This window comes from Boleophthalmus pectinirostris, unplaced genomic scaffold (assembly GCF_026225935.1).
Source record: "Boleophthalmus pectinirostris isolate CB_2022bp ecotype Guang Dong unplaced genomic scaffold, ASM2622593v1 HiC_scaffold_22, whole genome shotgun sequence".
NCBI classification, from domain to species: domain Eukaryota; kingdom Metazoa; phylum Chordata; class Actinopteri; order Gobiiformes; family Gobiidae; genus Boleophthalmus; species Boleophthalmus pectinirostris.
Window position 1 is genome coordinate 4288877 of NW_026571190.1, and position 21696 is coordinate 4310572.

The window sequence follows — 21696 nt, forward strand, 5'->3', positions numbered from 1 at the left end:
TAGTCCTGTTTTAGTCCTGGTTTAGTCCTGGTTTAAGTCCTGTTTCCTGTTTTAGTCCTGTTTTAGTCCTGGTTTAGACCTGTTTTAGTCCTGGTACAGACCTGGTTTAGATCTAGTTTAGGGGGGGGGGGGTATAGCCCCATGTAAACAGGAAAATACCACCATGTAATCTATTTATTTCAACAAAGTAACTGTAATCCAATTACCACTCACTGAAACAGTAACTGTAACTGAATACAGTTACTCATCATTTGTACTCTGATTGTGTAACTCTGGTACATGTAATCTGTTACTCCCCAACACTGCCCTTATGTAACACTGTGGAGCTTGTCTTGAACTTTGCGTGCAGTGGTTCACAGTAGAGCTCCATATCTGTCTCCACTGTGACAAACAGTTACTGAATAAATGAGAGATGGATGTATATTTAATGCCATACTGTGGAACATTCTACACACGTTGATATACCATATTTTTTGGACTATAATTTGCTTTTTTTGTCGTGGTTTGGGTGGTCCTTGGACTTATACTCTGGTGCGACTTTTAAATATTAAAAGATTCACTCTGAAGTGTGGAGAGGTTCTAGTCTTGTGTGTGAGTATCTGCTGCTCCTGTTCCTCCTGTACCACTGTCACTTCACTCTACTGCACATGTCTCCTGCAGAAAGAGCCTCTGTTCTGTCTGTATCATGTCGATCGCACCGTTACTTCTGCACCACTGAACAATTTAACATTCAAACAAACTTATAAAGACGACTGAGAAGTCTGAACAAAATGTCCCCAAAAACAAAATCATTTTGCAGATTACAAACTGCAAGTCACGAAATCTGCAGCTGAAAACGGTAATTGAGCAGCAGAAAGAAACTCTGGAGTGAGAGAGAAACTTGTGACACCGGGAGGATGCACCATGAAACTTTCCTGAAGTCACTGGATGGATGGACAAAGTCTGGACTTCAGTGACACTGAAACCATCCTGTCGAGATTCAGAAAGACCCGAATAATTCTAACTGGAACTGATGCTGAGTCTGACGAGAGGAAGAGGAAGCGGCGCTCTGTTTACCTCCGAAGGTCGTCGAGTTGCTCAGAAGTGACACCGAGGATGAAGAATTGAATGGATTTAGTGATTTGGAGTGAGATGGAGAGTTTGGTAAACTTGTTCTGTTCTGTTGTTTATGTTATAGTTTATCTGAAGAACTGTTCATATGTGACGTTAACAGTCTGTTCTTCTCTCTTAATGTTATTACTAAAACTTGACTTTCAAGATGAAATGTCTTTTCCCAGTCTCTGATTTTATAAAATATATTTCCCCCAAAAAGTACGAATTATAGTAATAGTCCAAAAACTATGGTAATCTCCATTTAGATGAGCAGATGGCAAACCTTATTCCCAAACGTCTCTTCTCTGGTCTCTGAAAGTTGAGGAAAGTGCTTAAAAAGTCATCCTGGTGAATAATTAAGATGCTCTGAATACATATGGTAAGTGAGAAAGAACTTGAAAAGGACCACTGCAAACTGTTTCAGATGAACTAGCTCTGTCTTTCACGTTTTTAAGAGCGTAAAAATGGGGTAGAGCGTGTTAAAAGAATGCACAGGAGAACTCAAACACACATGAATAAAACAAAGCACGACTCCAGGTGTGTTCTGATGAGCGAATAACATTATAGGACGGCTGAGAGGTGAAAGCCACTTGCATAATACGGGCCCTTTAAGTCATCAAATGTGAAAATACTGATTGTTGAAGTATAATGTCCACTTTGATATAAGTGCAATCACGGCCTTGTTCAGACATGTACATACATTATACGAGCCTGATTACTGAGAGACCAATATATCAAGTGCTTGGACTCTTGTGCAGTATTGCTGTTATTAAAGTGGTTTGAATGAACACTGCACATGTCATAACACGAGTTCTGTCTCAAATGCATCTGTACGTGACGATGACTTCTGATGGAAACGTGTACTTTTGTCCGTGACACTGCTTTTCATTTGTTTGTAGTAATTGTACTTTATAGAAAATACTATGTCTCTGAATTTGGCTCAATCTTCAGCCGGTACTGAACCCGCTACCTGCTGTGTTCCAAACAAGAAGTGAGCACGGGCGCACTTCCAGCTCCATGGACTCTGGCTTCAGTTCACTTCGTATTGAAAAATCGTTAATCCTCTCTCCGTATCTGCTGCTCTCAGACTCGTCATTTTGGTCTTAAAATGTTCGTATTAACCCACTCTACATGATCCTGTTTTTTTTTTGTTGTTGTTGTTGTTTTTTTTGGTATTTTTTCTGTAAATCAAAATATGAACTTTAATAACAGCCAAATCTGGTGACAGACTCTGTGAATGAAACTAAACACAACTCCAGGTTTAATTTAGAGGACTTAACAATATTATAACATTATAACATGGCTTACTTTGCCTTTAATCGAATAATCATGATCTGTCAGCTATTAAAATAATCGTAATTATTATTTGATAATCATAATTGTTAACGGGACTGTACAGACTCTCATTACAAAAGATGTTTTATATATTTGAATTGAATACAAATGATTACATTAATTAATTAATTAAATTTGAATTTCTGGTTTTCTTCATACTGCAGCAGATTAATCGCATTTTTCAAGAGAATTGTTCACTTTGGTATAAAAGCATAAAATTTGGCACAGATATTCTCTAAGGGTCACTTTTTGGGAAAAAGGCATTGGCCACTCAAAAATTCAAAATGAAAATAAAAAATGTATTTTTCAATATGGTCGCTATTTTTGTCAAATACTCATTATGTCGAGTATTCAAACTGTAATGTAGGCATAACAGTTTGTGAAAATACTCTATTAAGATTTTTTTTTTTTTTCTTGGAGAATGGTGCTCGTCCCTCAAAATATCAAGGAGGCAAACATTTGATGGTTGAGATGCCACCAGCCTTTTTCAAGATGGCCGCTATTTCTCTTAAATCCTTACATCAATTTATCAAATGGTGACGCTATCATCAAGATTGGTACAAACATTCTTCAAGGAACATTCTCATGGAAAAAGGTGTGTGCCACTCAAAAATTCAAGTCAGCCACCATTTTCAAGACGGCCACCATTTCTGTCAGAGCTCAGTTGAATGTGTTAAGGAAGGTTTAGTTTAATAGAGTGAACGTCATGACACATCCAGGGCACTGGTGACTTCACTGCTGTGAAACTCAGTCTGTACTTCAGTGTCAACTCATCCAGTTTGACTCACACTGTAGTTCTTGAATAGTAGCAATAGTTTAGGTAAGTTTAATGTCCTAAATGCATCTAACCACCCCTCATCATTTAGCGAGAAATACATGGAGTTAGATCAGAGTCCTGCACGGGTCCATTTTTGGAGTGCCTTGCCTAAGGACACAACGTAAACAGTCTTTTTTTATGACTGGCACCCCCCTGTGGCACCTGATTTTCCCAGTGGTCTCCCATGCAAGTACTAACCAGGCCCAGCCCTGCTGAGCTCCTGAGACCTGAGGAGATCAGACTTGGACAAACGGGAATGGCCACAAATTGAAATAATTAATATTCTACAGGAACAATGGCCATCTTGAAAAATGGCCGCCATATTGAATTTTTGAGTGGCCAAAGCCTTTTTCCAAAATAGTGGCCCTTAGAGAGTATCTGTGCCAAATGTCATGCTTTTATACCAGAGTGAACCCTTTTTTTCACTAATCTGCTGCACTATCATAAATTACACTTTATTCATAGTTTTGTGGGGGCTTTGGAGGACTAAAGGGGAAAGTGTAGGGGGTTCTGGAAGACTAGAGTGAAAGGGAGGAGAGGTGGGGTCTGGAGGACTAAAGGGGAGAGTGAAAGGGAGGAGGGGCGGAGTTTAGAGGCCTAAAGAGGAGAGTGAGGGGGAGGAGGGGCGGAGTCTAGAGGACTAAACGGGAGAGTGAGAAAAGAGGGAGAAGGGGTCTGGAAGACTAAAGGGGAGAGTGAGGGGGAGGAGTGAAGGGGGACAGGGGGCTGGATCTGGAGGACTAAAGAGGAGAGTGAGGCCAGAGGAGGGGGCATGCTGTAGGTCTAAAGGGAAGTGTGAGGACTAAAGGGGAGAGTTTTGGATAATTATGTTAAGGAGTTGTATGCAATCTCACCCCAGTGCTCAGCTCTAACCACTGGGTTATCTGATTACTCCGTTATCTGATTTGCATTTCATCAGTATGATCATGGAAGAGTCGCCTTTTGTACTAACCACTTACCCTCAAAGGCACCCAGACATGTTCAAATAACAAGCCAAGCCAACAAGTGTCCAAAACAGTAAGACAATTATAATAAATTGCCAATGATTCATATGAAAATGGCCCTTATTTCCCCGTCACCTTTGTGTCTTGAGGTGTTGATGACAAACAAGTCCACTTAAACCGCAGAGACCTCCTCGCGGTGATACGAGCACCCTACAATCATGTGTGTCCCACCTATAATCAGCGCTCTTTGTGTGTCATTCGCCAGATATCACTTCTATTAAAGGGACTGTGTTTGGAAAATTACGCTTTTCCTGTTAAAAAAAACAAAACAAAAAACATAGCTGAAGACGTGTTTTGTTTGAGTAATCTTGTATATGTGCACTGAAAAAAGTAATGCTGTCACGATATTACATTTTTTAACATTTATTTCGATATTAAGGAATAGTCTCGATACTCAACACTCATTCTGATACCACGATGATAATGAAAAACACTCTTTCTTTAGACACCACAATGTGATTTTCAACATTAAATCATAGTACTTTTTTATGTTCTCATGTGTAATACTGATACAGCTCAAGATCATTCTAAAGATATTCAGGAAAGCTTCATTTCTGTGCTGTGAATGTGGCTTTTTCAATAGCTGCTCAAATGAGTCTAGTTTTGATACTTTGATGCTTCGAATCTTCGATACTTTTGACGACCCTACTCCAAAGTGCTTCTGATTATAAATGAATCAAAAATGTCTATTAAAGAGGCACTATGTAACTTTTCTGATAGAGGGTTCACTGCCTGCTAAACTGTGTGTATGGTATTTGAATCAAGTACTATGTGACATCACACAAGACTGCCCTTTTTAGAGGCAGGTGTTTCTGATTACCTCCAGACCTCGCCTCCTCTCCTCACTCTCCCCTTTAGTCCTCCAGCCCCCACCTCCTCACTCTCCCCTTTAGTCCTCCAGCCCCCACCTCCTCATTTTCCCCTTTAGTCCTCCAGACCTCGCCTCTTCACTCTCCCCTTTAGTCCTCCAGACCTCACCTCCTCTCCTCACTCTCCCCTTTAGTCCTCCAGACCTCGCCTCTTCACTCTTCCCTTTAGTCCTCCAGACCTTGCCTCCTCTCCTCACTCTTACCTTTAGTCCTCCAGACACTGCCTCCTCACTCTCCCCTTTAGTCCTCCACACCTCACCTCCTCTCCTCACTCTCCCCTTTAGTCCTCCACACCTCGTCTCCTCTCCTCACTCTCCCCTTTAGTCCTCCAGACAATTCCTTCTGTCCTTACTCTCCCCTTTAGTCCTCCAGACAATTCCTCCTCTCCTCACTCTCCCCTTTAGTCCTCCAGACAATTCCTCCTCTCATTACTCTCCTCTCTCTCTCTCTCTCTGTCCCTCTCTCTCTCCCTCTTCTCTGTCAATCTCTCTCACTCTCTCTCCTCTCTCTTTTCCTCTCTCTCACTCTCCCTCTCTAATCTTTCTGTCCTTCTCTTTCACTGTCTCTTTCTTCTCTCTCCTCTCTCTTGCTCTTTCTCCCCATTTGTTCTCTGCCTTCTCTCTCACTCTCTCCCCCTCCTGCTCCCCCTCTCTCTCTGAATCTTTCTCTCACTCTCTCTGTCCCTCTCTCTCTCTCCTCTCTCTGTCCCTCTCTGTCTTTCCCTCTCTCTCACTCTCTCTCTCCTCTCTTTTTGCCCTTCTCTTTCACTGTCTCTTTCCCCTCTCTCTTCTCTCTCCTGCTCCCCCTCTCTCTCTCCTCTCTCTGTTCTTTCTCTTTCTTCTCTCTGTCCCTTTCCCTCTCTGCCTCTCTTTCTCCTCTCTCTGTCAATCTCTCTCACTCTCTCTTCTGTCTCTGTCCCTCTCTCTCACTCTCTCCTCTCTTTCTGCCCTTCTCTTTTACCGTTTCTTTCCTCTCTCTCCTTTCTCTTGCTCTTTCTCTCCATTTATTTTCCCTGTCTTCTCTTTCACTCTTTCCCCCTCCTCCTCCCCCTCTCTTTCTCCACTCTCTCTTTCCTTCTCTCTCACCCACTCTCTCTCTTCTCTCTCGCTCTTTCTCCCCATTTGTTCTCCCTGTCTCCCCTTTCACCCTCCCTTGCCCTTCTCTCTCTCTCTCTCCCTCTTCTTCTCTGTCCCCCTTTCCCTTCCTCTTCACACTCTCTCATTCTCTCCGTCTCCCTCTCTCTTCCCTCTCTTCTCTTCCTTCATTAGCATGCACATGACGAGTCCTCAGGTCCCATTCAGGTCAGACTCAGTGCTGGATTATTTTTACCTCAAATAAACACACTCTGGATGTCTCAGGTAAAGCACAGGCCTCCAGCTCCTGGTGACTTTTTTTTTTTTTTTTTTTAGCTTTTTTTCCCTCCATGTTCCTTCATCAAAAACATGCCTGAAGAAATTTTGGATGTCATCCATGCAGTATAAACTTGTCCAAGGCTGCGCCCAAAAGCCTACGTCACCCATGCTCCGACACGACAATACACAGCAACTTCACAAACCTGATGTGATGTGCAGTAGTTTGCATGTTGATTGTGTTGTGATGTGATGTGCTCTGAAGGGGGAGTAACACATGCACATATCACTCCAAATACAACGTTGCCCCCTCCCATACGTCGCGTCCCGTACATCGCACGGACTGTTCCCCACTCCTGTACGTCTTGCGGACTGTCCAACCGTCCCCCCTGCCGTACGTTGCGCGGACCGTTCCCCACTCCCATATATTGTGCGGCCCATTCCCCCCTCCCGTATGCCGCGCAGACCGTTCCCCACTCTTGTACATTGCGTGAACCATTCCCCCCTTTTGTACGTTGCACGGACCGTTCCCCACTCCCGTACATTGTGCGACTGTCCAACTGTCCCCCTTCCCATACATTGCGTGGACCGTTCCCACCTCCCGTACATTGCGCAGACTGTTCCCCCCTCCCATATGTCGCACGGACCATTCCCCGCTGCCATACACTGTGTGGACCGTTCCCCCCTCCCGTACGTCGCATGGACCATTCCCCACTCTCGTACTTTGCGCGGACCTTTCCTGCCTCCCGTACATGTCGACGCAGACCATTCCTCCCTCCGTACGTCGCGCGGACCGTTCCCCCTTCTGTACGTCACACGGACGGTCCGACCGTCCCATCTCGCGTATGTCTTGCGGACCATCCAACCATTCCCAGAACTAAAAACCAGGTCGAAACCAGGACTAAACCAGGTCTAAACCAGGTCAAAACCAGAACTAAACCAGGTCTTAACCAGGACTAAACCAGGACTAAACCAGAACTAAACCAGGTCTGAATCAGAACCAAACCAGGTTTAAACCAGAACTAAACCAGGTCAAAACCAGAACTAAACCAGGTCTAAACCAGGTCAAAACCAAACTAAACCAGCTCTTAACCAGGACTAAACCAGAACTAAACCAGGTCTGAATCAGAACCAAACCAGGTTTAACCAGAACTAAACCAGGTCTAAACCACAACTAAACCAGGTCTAAACCAGAACTAAACCAGGTCTGAATCAGAACCAAACCAGGTTTAAACCAGAACTAAACCAGTTCTAAACGTAAACCAGGTCAAACTAAACCAGGTCTAAACCAAACTAAACCAGGTCTAAACCAGGACTAAACCAGGTCTAAACCACAACTAAACCAGGTCTAAACCAGAACTAAACCAGGTCTAAACCAGGTCAAAACCAAAACTAAACCAGGTCTAAACCACAACTAAACCAGGTCTAAACCAGAACTAAACCAGGACTAAACCAGGTCAAAACCAGAACTAAACCAGGTCTAAACCAGGATTATACCAGGTCTAAACCAGAACTAAACCAGGTCTGAATCAGAACTAAACCAGGACGAAACAAGGACTAAACCAGGTCTAAACCAGGCCAAAATCAGGATTAAACCAGATCTATAAACAGATCTAAAACAGGTGTAAAACAGATCTAAAACCATGACTAAAACAGGACTCAAACAGGATTTAGCCAGGACTTATCCATGCTGCTCAAATTCCCCTCTGAGCCCCCTCTGGTCTGTGAAGTATTGTCTGATATAAAACCAGTCCATGGCACAAAAAAGGTTGGGGACCACTGTATTAAAGTATAAATAAAGTATAAATATAAAGGTTTGCCCAGTAAGCAGTGGTGGAAGTACAAAAACAAAATTTAAAAAATGAAGTACAAAAGTAAAAGTAGAAATTTTAGGCATCTGTACTTTCCTTGAGTGCATTTTACAGTGGATACTATTTACTTTTACTTCATTACATCTGAGAATGTCTATCTATACTTTCTATTCCAGTACATTATAAATCTGGACTGAAAAGTAGCAAAAAACTACTCTTTAGGGTGTGAAACCTGCTGAAATGAGACTTATTTTTAGCACATTTAATTTGAGTTTCTGTCTCAACTTTGGGCAAATCAACACAAAAACACAAAATCAGCTAGAAAAATTTAAAAATCAATTGAATCACTTAAAATCTGCGAATTTCTTTTTCAAAATCACCACATTGTTCTAAAACTCTGTGCAAAATACTTTTATTTTTTACTCTTATATATTTTTAAACAGGTACTTTCATACTTTTACTTAAGCAGATGTTTTCATGTGATTCTTGAGTAAGTTTTTACCTTTGTATCTGTACTTTTACTTAAGTAACAAGATCGAGTACTTCATCCACCACTGTCATTAAGTGAACAGTTTTTAGCCTCTTGTGACCTCACCAAGATACCAGTTATGTACTTTTTGAATCAGTGTGTATATTTTCAGTCCTACATTGTAACTCGGAGTGTGTGTGTTTCTGTGCAGGTGTGGTCCATGGACGGGTACTACAAAGGGCGGCGGGTGCTGGAGTTCCGGACCATGTCGGACTTTACCAAGGGTCAGAACTTTGTGCAGCATTTGCTCCCTCAGCCCTGGGCCGGCACCGGGCACGTGGTCTACAACGGCTCCCTCTACTACAACAAGCACCAGAGCAACATCCTGGTACTACAAACTCTTATATGCAGTACTCCTCCCCTTCTACCCCTCACTCCTCCCTTTAGTCCTCCAGACCCTGCCCCTACTCCCCCGCAGTCCCCCCTTTGGTCCTCCAGACCCCGTTCCATCCTCCCTCACTCCCTCGCCTTTAGTCCTCCACACCCCGCCCCTACTCTCCCCTCACTCTCCCCTTTAGTCCTCCAAACCCCGCCCCACTCCCCCTCACTCTCCCCTTTAGCCCTCCAAACCCCGCCCCACTCCCCCTCACTCCCTCCTTTAGTCCTCCAAACCCCGCCCCACTCCCCCTCACTCTCCCCTTTAGTCCTCCAAACCCCCCCCCACTCCCCCTCACTCTCCCCTTTAGTCCTCCAAACCCCGCCCCACTCCCCCTCACTCTCCCCTTTAGTCCTCCACCCCGCCACTCCTCCTCCCTCACTCTCCCCTTTAGTCCTCCAAACCCCGCCCCACTCCCCCTCACTCTCCTCTTTAGTCCTCCAAACCCCGCCCCTCCTCCCCCTCACTCTCCCCTTTAGTCCTCCAAACCCCGCCCCTACTCCCCCTCACTCTCCCCTTTAGTCCTTCAGACTCTGCCCATCATCCTCCCTCACTCTCCCCTTTAGTCTTCCAAACCCCGCCCCTCCTCGCCCCTGACTCTCCCCTTTAGTCCTCCAGACCCCGCCCCTCCTTCCCCCTCCTCCCCCCTCACTCTCCCCTTTAGTCCTCTGGGCTCTCCCCTCGTTGTCCGCTCTTTATTGACTGTCTGTTATCGACCAGTTTCACTGTTTGGTTTTCAAACTTTTTGTTGGTTAAATCTTGAGAAGCCCTGAGAGGAGACTGCTGTTGTGCTTTTGGGCACTACAAAAATAACCTCCCTTATACTTGTGTGCGTGTGTGTGTGTGTGGGTGTGTGTGTGTGTTTGTGTGTATAGGTGCAGTAAACATGTACTTGTGTGTGCAGGTGCAGTAAATGTGTACTTGTGTGTGTACAGGTGCAGTAAACGTGTACTTTTGTGTACAGGTGCAGTAAAGGTGTACTTGTGTGTGTACAGGTGCAGTAAACATGTACTTGTGTGTGTACAGGTGCAGTAAACATGTACTTGTGTGTGTACAGGTGCAGTAAACATGTACTTGTGTGTGTACAGGTGCAGTAAAGGTGTACTTGTGTGTGTACAGGTGCAGTAAACGTGTACTTGTGTGTGTACAGGTGCAGTAAAGGTGTACTTGTGTGTGTACAGGTGCAGTAAAGGTGTACTTGTGTGTGTACAGGTGCAGTAAAGGTGTACTTGTGTGTGTACAGGTGCAGTAAATGTGTACTTGTGTGTGTACAGGTGCAGTAAAGGTGTACTTGTGTGTGTACAGGTGCAGTAAATGTGTACTTGTGTGTGTACAGGTGCAGTACCACTTGCGCTCTCGGAGTGTCTTGCTTCAGCGCAGTCTGAGTGGGGCGGGATATAACAACACGTTCCCGTACAGCTGGGGCGGATCCTCTGACATCGACCTCATGGCCGACGAGATGGGCCTGTGGGCCGTGTACACCTCCATCCCCAACGCCGGAAACATCATGGTACTAACACATACTGCAGTACTCACACATATACAACAACATACTGCAGTACTCACATATATACAACAACATACTATAGTACTCACATATATACAACAACATACTCCAGTACTCACATATATACAACTACATACTATAGTACACACATACACAACATACTAGTACTCACACATATACAACATACATACTACTCACACATATACAACAACATACTATAGTACTCACACATATACAACAACATACTATAGTACTCACACATATACAGCAACATACTATAGTACTCACATATATACAACAACATACTGTAGTACTCACACATATACAACAACATACTATAGTACTCACACATATACAACAACATACTGTAGTACTCACACATATACAACAACATACTATAGTACTCACACATATACAACAACATACTATAGTACTCACACATATACAACAACATACTATAGTACTCACACATATACAACAACATACTATAGTACTCACACATATACAACAACATACTGTAGTACTCACACATATACAACAACATACTATAGTACTCACACATATACACAACATACTATAGTACTCACACATATACAACAACATACTATAGTACTCACACACATATATACAACAACATACTATAGTACTCACACATATACAAAAACATACTATAGTACTCACACATATACAACAACATACTATATAGTACTCACATATATACAACAACATACTGTAGTACTCACACATATACAACAACATACTATAGTACTCACACATATACAACAACATACTGTAGTACTCACACATATACAACAACATACTGTAGTACTCACACATATACAACAACATACTGTAGTACTCACACATATACAACAACATACTGTAGTACTCACACATATACAACAACATACTGTAGTACTCACACATATACAACAACATACTGTAGTACTCACACATATACAACAACATACTGTAGTACTCACACATATACAACAACATACTGTAGTACTCACACATATAAGACATCCTGTTACTTACACACATAAGATAAAAGAGTATGAGCACAAAAAGTACAAATACAACACTACTCAAAGTACTAGTTACTTTTTTGAACAATTTTAGTAGCAATGTAGTCTCCAATACAAAATGTGTACTTAAAGCCTGGGTGCCTTGTTTCAAATCATGAAAATGTAAGGTATCCGTTTACAGTTTTTGTTCTGTTTTGTTTTTTGTTTTTTTTATTTGGTCATTTGATTCAAACATGTGTCTGGACTGTGGCACAGGTGCACACATCACTGTCGTTCACACTGCTCTCAGGCTCTTTCTCTTGACACGGCTCTCTTAAATGTTCTTTGGGAAAACAAAAATGGCATTGAGAACATGTTGCGTGAGTGGTTTTTGAAATGTCATGGCTCAAGTTTGCAATAAATACAATGTTTTATAAGAGAGCGTGCACCCGGTTCTGCTTTTACAATCCACTCTCTGGGATGACACGCAGAATTGACTCATTTATGAAACAAGGAAACAAGAAACATGTGGTGGACCCTATTCCAAAAAAGTGACCTGGTGCAAGTTTAAGTAAAGGTATTAAGTATGCATGAAAAATACTACAAAGATGGTACTATAAGACCAGAGTAGAGCAGAGCAGGCTGTGATACAGTTGGACAATATGCTCTGTATCCAGTGTTGGGAAGGTGACTTTTAAAATGTAATTCCCCTACAGATTACAGATTACATACCCAAAATGTAATTTGTAACGTAATTCATTAAATTACTTAAAGTGAGTAACATAATCTGAATACTTTGGATTACTTGATATTGTCATGTTTTTTAAAACTACATGAATGTACCAACCACATCCTGAAAATTCTTGTTTGTTCTCTTCAAATTGTCTGTTGAGCCCAAATCTCCATGAACAGACTTTTGTTTATTGTAGAGAAACAAAGACGAGGATTTTAACATAAGATATTTTATCTGATAAAAGACGACAAAAAGCCCAGACTTTCCATAACCAAATTAAAAAATATTATTCATAGAGAAATTATTTATATATGAGATCACTGCTGCCTTAAAGTATGTCCACCTACTGTTAGGTGTCATTGTTTAGACCTGGTTTAGTCCTAGTTTAGTCCTGGCTTAGTCCTGGTTTAGACCTGGTTTAGTCCTGCTTTAGACCTGGTTTTAGTCCTAGTTTAGACCTGGTTTTGTCCTGGTTTAATCCTGGTTTTGTCCTGGTTTAATCCTGGTTTTGTCCTGGTTTAATCTGGATTTAGTCCTGGTTTAGACCTGGTTTAGTGCTGGTTTAGTCCTGGTTTAGTGCTGGTTTAGTCCTGGTTTAGTCCCGGTTTAGACCTGGTTTAGTCCTGGTTTAGTGCTGGTTTAGTCCTGGTTTAATCCTGGTTTAGTCCTGGTTTAGTGCTGGTTTAGTCCTGGTTTAATCCTGGTTTAGACCTGGTTTAGTGCTGGTTTAGTCCTGGTTTAATCCTGGTTTAGACCTGGTTTAGTGCTGGTTTAGTCCTGGTTTAATCCTGGTTTAGACCTGGTTTAGTGCTGGTTTAGACCTGGTTTAATCCATGTTTAGTCCTGGTTTTAGTCCTGGTTTAGCCCAAAATGTGAAAACATGTAATCCATTTATTTCAACAAAGTAACTGTAATCCAATTACCGCTCATGGAAACAGTAACCCTAATGAAAGACAGTTACTCATAATTTGTACTCTGATTACGTAACGCCAGTACATGTAATCTGTTACTCCCCAACACTGTACTGTCTGTATCATAGGACCATAGAAACTCAGCAGAATGACAGAGCACAGATGGTTCTTCTTCAGGCTCCTCACAAAGAGCCGCTGATGTGTAAAGGAGTTGTGCCTGTAGTGCTGTGCCTTACTCCCAGATTCAATATCCGTGCTCAGATACAAAACTGATCACACTTTTGTACAGTACCAGACAGTTACTATAACAACCCATAATTACAGGTACAGCCCATTCTGTTGTATTCCAGAGGGAGCAGAGGGATAATTGGAGACAGATGTGCATTTGTGTCTGTGTAAATGACAGCACATTATTTATTTCGTTGTTGTTGTCCATTTCTCTCTTATACTACATGTCCATTCTTTTGTGAGAAAACAAAAACACATCTGGCCTACGTGACCGTGGACAGTAAATGGACATATTTAGCCTGTTAACTGCCACGTTCCAAATAGGATGTGTTTCCAACTCTGTCAACTTTGGCTCCAATTCACTTTCCAAAACTGTCCCTCATCTCTCTCTGTAACTGCTGCTGTGAGACTCTTTGTTTTGGTCTTAAAGGGATAGTTTGGGTTTTTTGACATAAACCTGTATGTCATCCCCGTGAGCAGTGTCGTGCATCTACACTGATTTACCCCCCGACAGCGTCCGGTGAACCGAGATACTGGCCGTTTTTGGTGCTGACGAAAGTAGTCCGACAAGTTGGCTGGGGGCTGTATAATAAAGTGTTTTTCTTCTCAAAACAATCTGTGTTCAAAAGAGTGATACATTTGCGTCACAAAACCATCGTCGCCTTAAAAGTCAGACCTCATTGGCACTATTTTCTTTCCGTTTGTATCACTGCGCGCTGCCGCCAGGTGACAAAAATCCGGAACTATCCCTTTAAAATGTTCGTATTAATCGGCTCTACACGATCCTGGGGGTTTATTTCACTCTTTTGTCTGTAAATCAAGATATGAACATTAATAACAGACCAGTGTGTTGTCTTCTGGCTCCAAATTCGCCCTTATATTTGCAGCCTCGATGAGCTTCATTTGACTGGAGCTGAACGCTGTGGGTGTCATCGCGCTCACATACAGTTTACGACAGGGGTCTCCAACCTTTTTTCCTCCGGTGAGCTACTTTTACAGAACGAAAATGCCAGAGAGCTAATCATTTTAAAAGCTGTCACTAGAAACTGAATACATCTAAGAGCCGGAGCGAGCCTTAGATGAGGCAGTTAGATGCTTATAAAACAAACCATTATTCATTTTTAGTGCACAATGTTAGGCATCAAAATGATACATGTACAATGGTAATGGCATTTAAATAATCACATTTTTTTTATTCAGCACAATACATGTAATTCATAAATCTCCTTGGTGAGTTACTTGAAAGGGGGTGGAGAGCTACTGGTATGTGCTGGTTTCTAACTTCCAGGCTAGTATTTCCAAGTTTCTACCATGTTATAATGTTCCCTCATCACAAACATGCCTGAAGAGGTTTTAGATGCCATCCATGCATGTTTGAGTAATCTAGCGATCTCTCCCAGGTTCTATTCAAACCCTCCTTATGGTTAGCAGGAAGATTCTGTTCAAGGCTCTGTCCACAAGCCTACGTCCCCATGCTCCCACACAACAACTCTCCTTAAATATAAAAAACATGATACAAAATTGTACACGACTTCACAAACCTGATGCGATGTGTCATAGTTTCATTAGTTGCATGCACGCTGATTCAGTTGGGATAGCGGTCTGAAGGGGGAGTGACTTAACGCAAGGAGCAAAGGGAAAGGAGAAAAACAAAAGTTAATATCCTATAGAAGTAAAACACACCCTGTTTGAGAAAGATGAGCCCCTGAAGTCCCCAGTGATGTGACAATGACCATGACTCCATGTTCTCCTGAGCTCCTGAGGCCACAGGGTCTTGTGCACTTTATTGTGCATTTGACCCATCCTGCACTGCGTCTGGGGCATCTCTTCAAGAGGAGTGAGCAGTGCAGTGCAGCGGTCTGGTACCACATGGTGAGCTCGTCTTAGTCAGGACTAGTTTAGCTGGAGGATTTGACCTATGCAGGGGTCTCCAACCTTTTCCCTCTGGTGGGCTCCTTTACAAAACAAACATGCCTGAGAGCTGCTCATTTTAGTGGCTGCAAAAACCTGAGATGATTATAAGAAAGAGGGCAAGCCTTGGAGTGCAGTTATATGCTTATAAAGTATGAATGTCCATTTATTAGTGCACAAAGTTGGGTTTCAAAATGATGCATTTACAACAGTAAAAGGCATGTTGTTAACCACATTTTGGTTTGGCAGCACAATGGTATAATTTCGAAATCCCTTGACGAGCAACTTGGAAGGGGGTGGAGAGCTACTGGTAGCTCCTGAGATATCCTTGGGTTAGGGTGACCAGATTTTCAAAATGTGGTGGTTGGTAAAAAATAAAACTATGAAACAAGTGCGTAATTTAGGAAAATTGTTCTGCACTCTGCTCTAATGTGAGTCAGTATAGTCACATTTTCTTTGTGTTTTGGTTATTTTTAAGCAGCTTTTCTGTATTTTACCTAAACAAATGACAGTTTATGCCTCTCTTTACTGTTGGCAGGGATCAGATTTGTCAAAAATATGGACACTTGGGGCATTTCTGTATAAAACTGGGACAAATCAGTGGTTTTGTATAAATCTGCTGGGACAGAGGACACAGGCTCAAAACTGGGACTGTCCCGGGTAAACAGGGACATGTGGTCACTGTATCACACACACACACACACACACACACACACACACACACACACACAGAGCATCAGTATGATGGTCCTATGTTTGAATCTGTCAGTGTCATTACTGTTGTGAATGTAAGGTTGGGCAGAATAGTGCACAGCTCTGTCAGTTTGGCAGATGTTTGGCAGCACTGTCACTTTAAGAAGCTTAAGTGTGGCAGAGTTCAGGAGGACTGGCACTGTGGTGGGCATAACAAGAGGGGGCAGGTGCAGGTGTCAGGTGCCAATGATTTAAGTGACCTTGAATGAGAGCCAGCAGTTTGTGCAAACAGATACACTGCACTTTTTTAAATACACTGCACTTTCACAGATACACTGCACTTTCACAGATATATTGCACTTTTATTAATATACTGCACTTTCACAGATACACTGCACTTTTATAGATTGAATCCTAGATTTCAGTAACAAAAGTGCTATTCCGGTAGTCTGATTCATCAGCCGGTTTCACTTCGTACAAACCGTCTGACCTCGCAGTGTTAGAATTCGTTCGCTCGACAGTAGGCGGGTACTTTTATCATTTAACCAATCACTGCTATTTGGTCGTACGTAATCCACCACTAACGGGGTTAACTGGTATATTAAGCTTTTCCCAAATCCTGTAGGAACAAGGACAATAACGTCTTTCCCCTTGATGAAATTCACCAAACTTTCTCTTTATTCTGGCTTTAAATTCTCGATTTCGGGAATCGTTGACAACACTGAATATTTGGCTCTTCGCTGATTGGCTGGTGCCTGAATTTGTATTTCTGGGGTTTTTGCGAACTGTCTAGTGTATTCTGATTCCTGACCTAGTTGCTGGAGAGAATTAAGTGGAGGCACTAGGGGCCCCAGCCTGACTACTAGTGTGGTGCAAAAAAATAAAATATAAATATGCTGTAGTTACGTGGACGCATTACGGTGGGAAAATATAGTCCACCTGGTAACATGCTATATACACACGCATACAGAACACCCCCAGAACAATGTCAGCGCAAAGTATCAACACCAGCTGAGTTATAGTTTCAGCTCTAACGTGTGTGTCTGTCCTGTGTCAGGTGAGCCGTCTGGACCCCAACAGTCTGGAGGTGGTGCGGAGCTGGGACACGGGCTTCCCCAAGCGCAGCGCGGGGGAGGCCTTCATGATCTGCGGCACCCTCTACGTCACCAACTCCCACCTGGCCGGAGCCAAGGTGCACTTCGCCTACCACACCAACACGAAGCACCTACGAGTACACGGACATCCCCTTCCACAACCAGTACTCCCACATCAGCATGATGGACTACAACCCCCGAGAGAGGGCGCTCTTCACCTGGAACAACGGACACCAGGTGCTCTACAACGTCACGCTCTTCCACGTCATACGCAGCGACGGCTAGAGGCCAGAGGGGGGCGCCGCATCGGGAGAGACATGTGGGGAGGGACTGTAGAGCTGTGAAATAACGTTGTGTCGGACTTAAAGCAGACCTATGACGCAAAATGGACTTTTCTGAGATTGAAACCATGTTATAGTTGTTTCCATCACCATTTGCTCACGCAAACTTGTTTTTGGAGTGATTTGTGCATGTTCGAGTAATCTTTAATCACTTTTTTAAGACACCATTTAACTGTTTTCACCACCACTGATAAATGCCCACTGCTCTGTACTTTCTTCTTAATTTATTTTCTTATTTGTACAAATGAAAAAAAAAGCTCCTCATTAGTGTGATCTGCAGCTATCCATTGGAGGTGCTGATGTACTTTTTTTTTTTTTTTTATGAATATTACGATTTAAAATGTCCAAATGATAACACAAAGGTCCACGGGTGTCCTAGATTACAGGTATATCACAGACACAAGCACTATAGGTCTGCTTTAAGTTGGTTGTATGGGCTACTTCTGTTTGGTTCTGTTGAAGACGTTTCGAGGAAGAGGACTTTTAATGAAGTGTCCATAGTTCTTCTTTCATACATGCTCAATTATGCACTGAAGACTGTTATGGATTGATGTTGGGACTAAACACCTGAACTGACCTGTGCCTGGAGGACTAAAGGGGAAGTGAAGAGGGTCTGGAGGACTAAAGGGGAGAGCGAGGAGGGTCTGGAGAACTAAAGGGGAAAGTGAGGGCAGGTCTGGAGGACTAATGTTGTGTTCAGACCACGGTGTCAAAACATGCGCTGGACGCCTCTAGTTGGACGTCTTTGCATTTGAGTTTAGACACCCCCAATGCGCGTCTTTGACTCTGTGAACGAACGGGAGGAAAATACTTGACGTGCGTCCAGGATGACCATTGCTCTGGAAGCAGGTACCATTTTCTGGTCTTTTCTCAGAACAATGGCAGACCAGGCTGAGGAAGTGACTTTAGAGTATTTATTACATAAAACCATCAGTGGATCGGCTCAGCGGCTATGACGTGTATAGATTTATACTCCACTAATGACACTGACCTGGTTAGACCTTGTTCAGTCCTGGTTTAGTCCTGGTCCAGTCCTGGCGAATGGCTCAGTGGTTGAGGCGTGTATATATTTATACTCCGTTAATAACATGGCATAGATTTCTTGTTCTGCTCTTTGTGTCTCCCGGGTCTTTCTCTTTCTTCTTCTTCTTCCGGATAATAACGTCGCTCTGTCACTGGATAGTCATCCCTGATTGGTTGACACGCCGCGTCTGACATCAAACGTTCAGGTTTTTCATCTTCTGATGCCTGACACCTGAACGCTCAAGACGCCAGATTTGTGACTCGCTGACGCCTGAAGACACAAAAACGCAGGACACCCTAAACACGCGTCCACATACACTCTGCATGTGAACTGAACACCTTGACACCCCGGTCTGAACGGACTATACAAGGGAGAGTGAGGGGGTCTGGAGGACTAAAGGGAGAGTGAGGGGGGGTCTGGAGGACTAAAGGGAGAGTGAGGGGGGGGTCTGGAGACGGGAGAGTGAGGGGGGTCTGAACGGCTATACAAGGGAGAGTGAGGGGGGTTCTGGAGGACTAAAGGGAGAGTGAGGGGCATCTGGAGGACTAAAGGGAGAGTGAGGGGGGGTCTGGAGGACTAAAGGGAGAGTGAGGGGCATCTGGAGGACTAAAAGGGAGAGTGAGAGGGGGTCTGGAGGACTAAAAGGGCATGTGCGGGGGGGGTCTGGAGGATTAAAGGGAGAGTGAGGGGCGTCTGGAGGACTAAAGGGGAGAGTGAGGGGCGTCTGGAGGACTAAGGGGGAGAGTGAGAGAGGATCTGGAGGACTAAAAGGGCATGTGGGGGGGATCTGGAGGACTAAAGGGAGAGTGAGGGGTGTCTGGAGGACTAAAGGGGAGAGTGAGAGGGGGTCAGGAGGACTAAAAGGCCATGTGGGTTGGGATCTGGAGGACTAAAGGGGAGAGAGGTGGGGACAGAGTGTAAACTGCTTGACTGACAGTGTGACAGATTTAAACGGACAGGTCCACACAGACAGTCGTGTTAACATTAAGGAGTCATTTTCTTTCTACTTCATTTGGTGCTAGTGTCACGGAGCTTTTGAGTGCCAATAAACAACCAGCCTGATGCCATCTGGACGCGCCGCCCCGTCCACCCCCTCACTGCTTGAGCCGGGAGTTTGTTTGACCAGAACCACTGATCCCAGCCGAGAGTGTGATCTCACCGACCTCTTACAAACAGCGACAGCGTCCAACCGTTTACTGGCAGCACGCAAAGTTCAAATGGACATAGTTACTGCAAAATGATTAGGCCAAGCGCACACGGCCATTAAAACACCACGTACACAGTTTGTTAGCGAAAATGTGAACACCAGATTCTTCATGACTCAGTTTATGTGATCTTTAAAACAATCCTCTGACATGTACTGTGGGACTGGAGGACTAAAGGGGAGAGTGAGAGGGTGTCTGGAGGACTAAACGGGAGAGTGAGGAGGGGTCTGGAGGACTAAAAGGGCATGTGGGGGGATCTGGAGGACTAAAGGAAGAGTGAGGGGTGTGTGAAGGATTAAAGGGGAAGTGAAGGGTGTCTGGAGGACTAAAGGGGAGAGTGAGGGGGTCTGGAGGACTAATGGGGAGAGTAACAGGGAGGTCTGAAGGACTAAAGGGGAGAGTGAAAGGGGTCTGGAGGACTAAAGGAGAGAGTGAGGAGGATCTGGAGGACTAAAGGGGAGAGTGAGAGGGTGTCTGGAGGCCTAAAGGGCATAGTGAAAGTTATCTGTAGGATTAAAGGGCATAGTGAAAAGGGTCTGGAGGACTAAAGGGGGGAGTGAGGGACTGGGTCTGGAGGACTAAAGGGGAGAATATTTTCAGTGACAACAAGACTCGCTCTACACCATTGACATGATGCAATTTTTCACCTTTTGGTTCACTTTACACGAGACATAATGAGTTAAAAGAGACAGAGAGACTTCAACGCTCCTTGTGGTTTTAAGTTCGTCCGAGTGGCCAGGAGAAAGAGTTTGCCGGGTTTTTGCTGATTCACCATCTCTAAATCATGGGTACAGATCTTCGGTTGCCATAGCTCCATCCAACACGAAGCTGATCTGAGGGTAACAGAAGAGCACAGGAGCACCCACTTCAAGTCACAAACTCACCTCACACGCATGTCTCCTGAAGCTCTAACCCTGTGCACACTGTTTTCTGTCTCCACTCCAAATTCTGACCTGTCAAATATTGAGCTATTTTTACCCTGAGTGTGTCAATGCCTCCAAGCACGAAGATTTGTTCTACATTTAATAAGCAATGTGTGACTGACAGGTGCATATGACAGGCTTTTCAGTTTTTTGGGATAGTACCTGTGGAACTAAATATTGATAATAGTTTCACATCAGTCTTGTGGCAGTTGGAGAAGAAAAGTTTCCAAAATTACAAGAACTAGAGCTGGACTCGATAAAGGAATTGGTACCTTTGCAGCTGGGGGTGTGATGCGAACTGTAAGCACTGTTCTGTCTGAGGTTTGTTAGACAGTCTGACCAGAAAGAGACGGTTTATTTGGAATTACAACAGGTGAGCTGATCTGTGCTGTTAAACTAGTCGCTCTCAAATAACGTTACAGTCACAAGCATTAATCAACTGTTTTTATTAGTGATGGGCAAATGAGTCGGAGCTCCGGAGCATCTCGTTCTTTCTGAAACAAATCGCTCTGAAGCACTGCCTCAGAGCCGCTCACGTGACCGAAGTGTGGAAGTGTCGGTCCCTCCGCCTACTTGCAATCGCCTCAGTGTATCGAAGCGTTTCATTGGCTCAGTGAATGTTCCGCTCTGTGATTGGTTCAGAGTGCTTCAGAGTGTTCAGCGCACTTCCGTGGTTTGACAAGCGCTAAACTGCTACAGTATAACAGATGCACCAATATTTCTTAAAAATGTTGGGTAGTGAGGAGGAAAGTGTGACGTTAGTGGTGATTTTGGTGACTTTTGGCGACTTTTGGCATTTGTTTCATTTTCGATGGCATCTACAAGTGGAAAAAAGCGATCCATGGTTTGGGATCACTTTGATCTAATTCCACCTAACAAGGTAACACCTATTTTCTTATTTACAGCTGCTATTTATGTTGCGCTTTACATATTATTT

The 21696-nt window shown here is 43.7% G+C and overlaps 1 pseudogene; it reads left to right on the forward strand.

Annotated features, from left to right (window-relative positions):
• The window catches only part of LOC110153531 (noelin-2-like), a 133579-nt pseudogene extending 116028 nt beyond the window's left edge, over positions 1-17551 (forward strand).
• The last annotated feature ends 4145 nt before the right edge of the window (positions 17552-21696 follow it).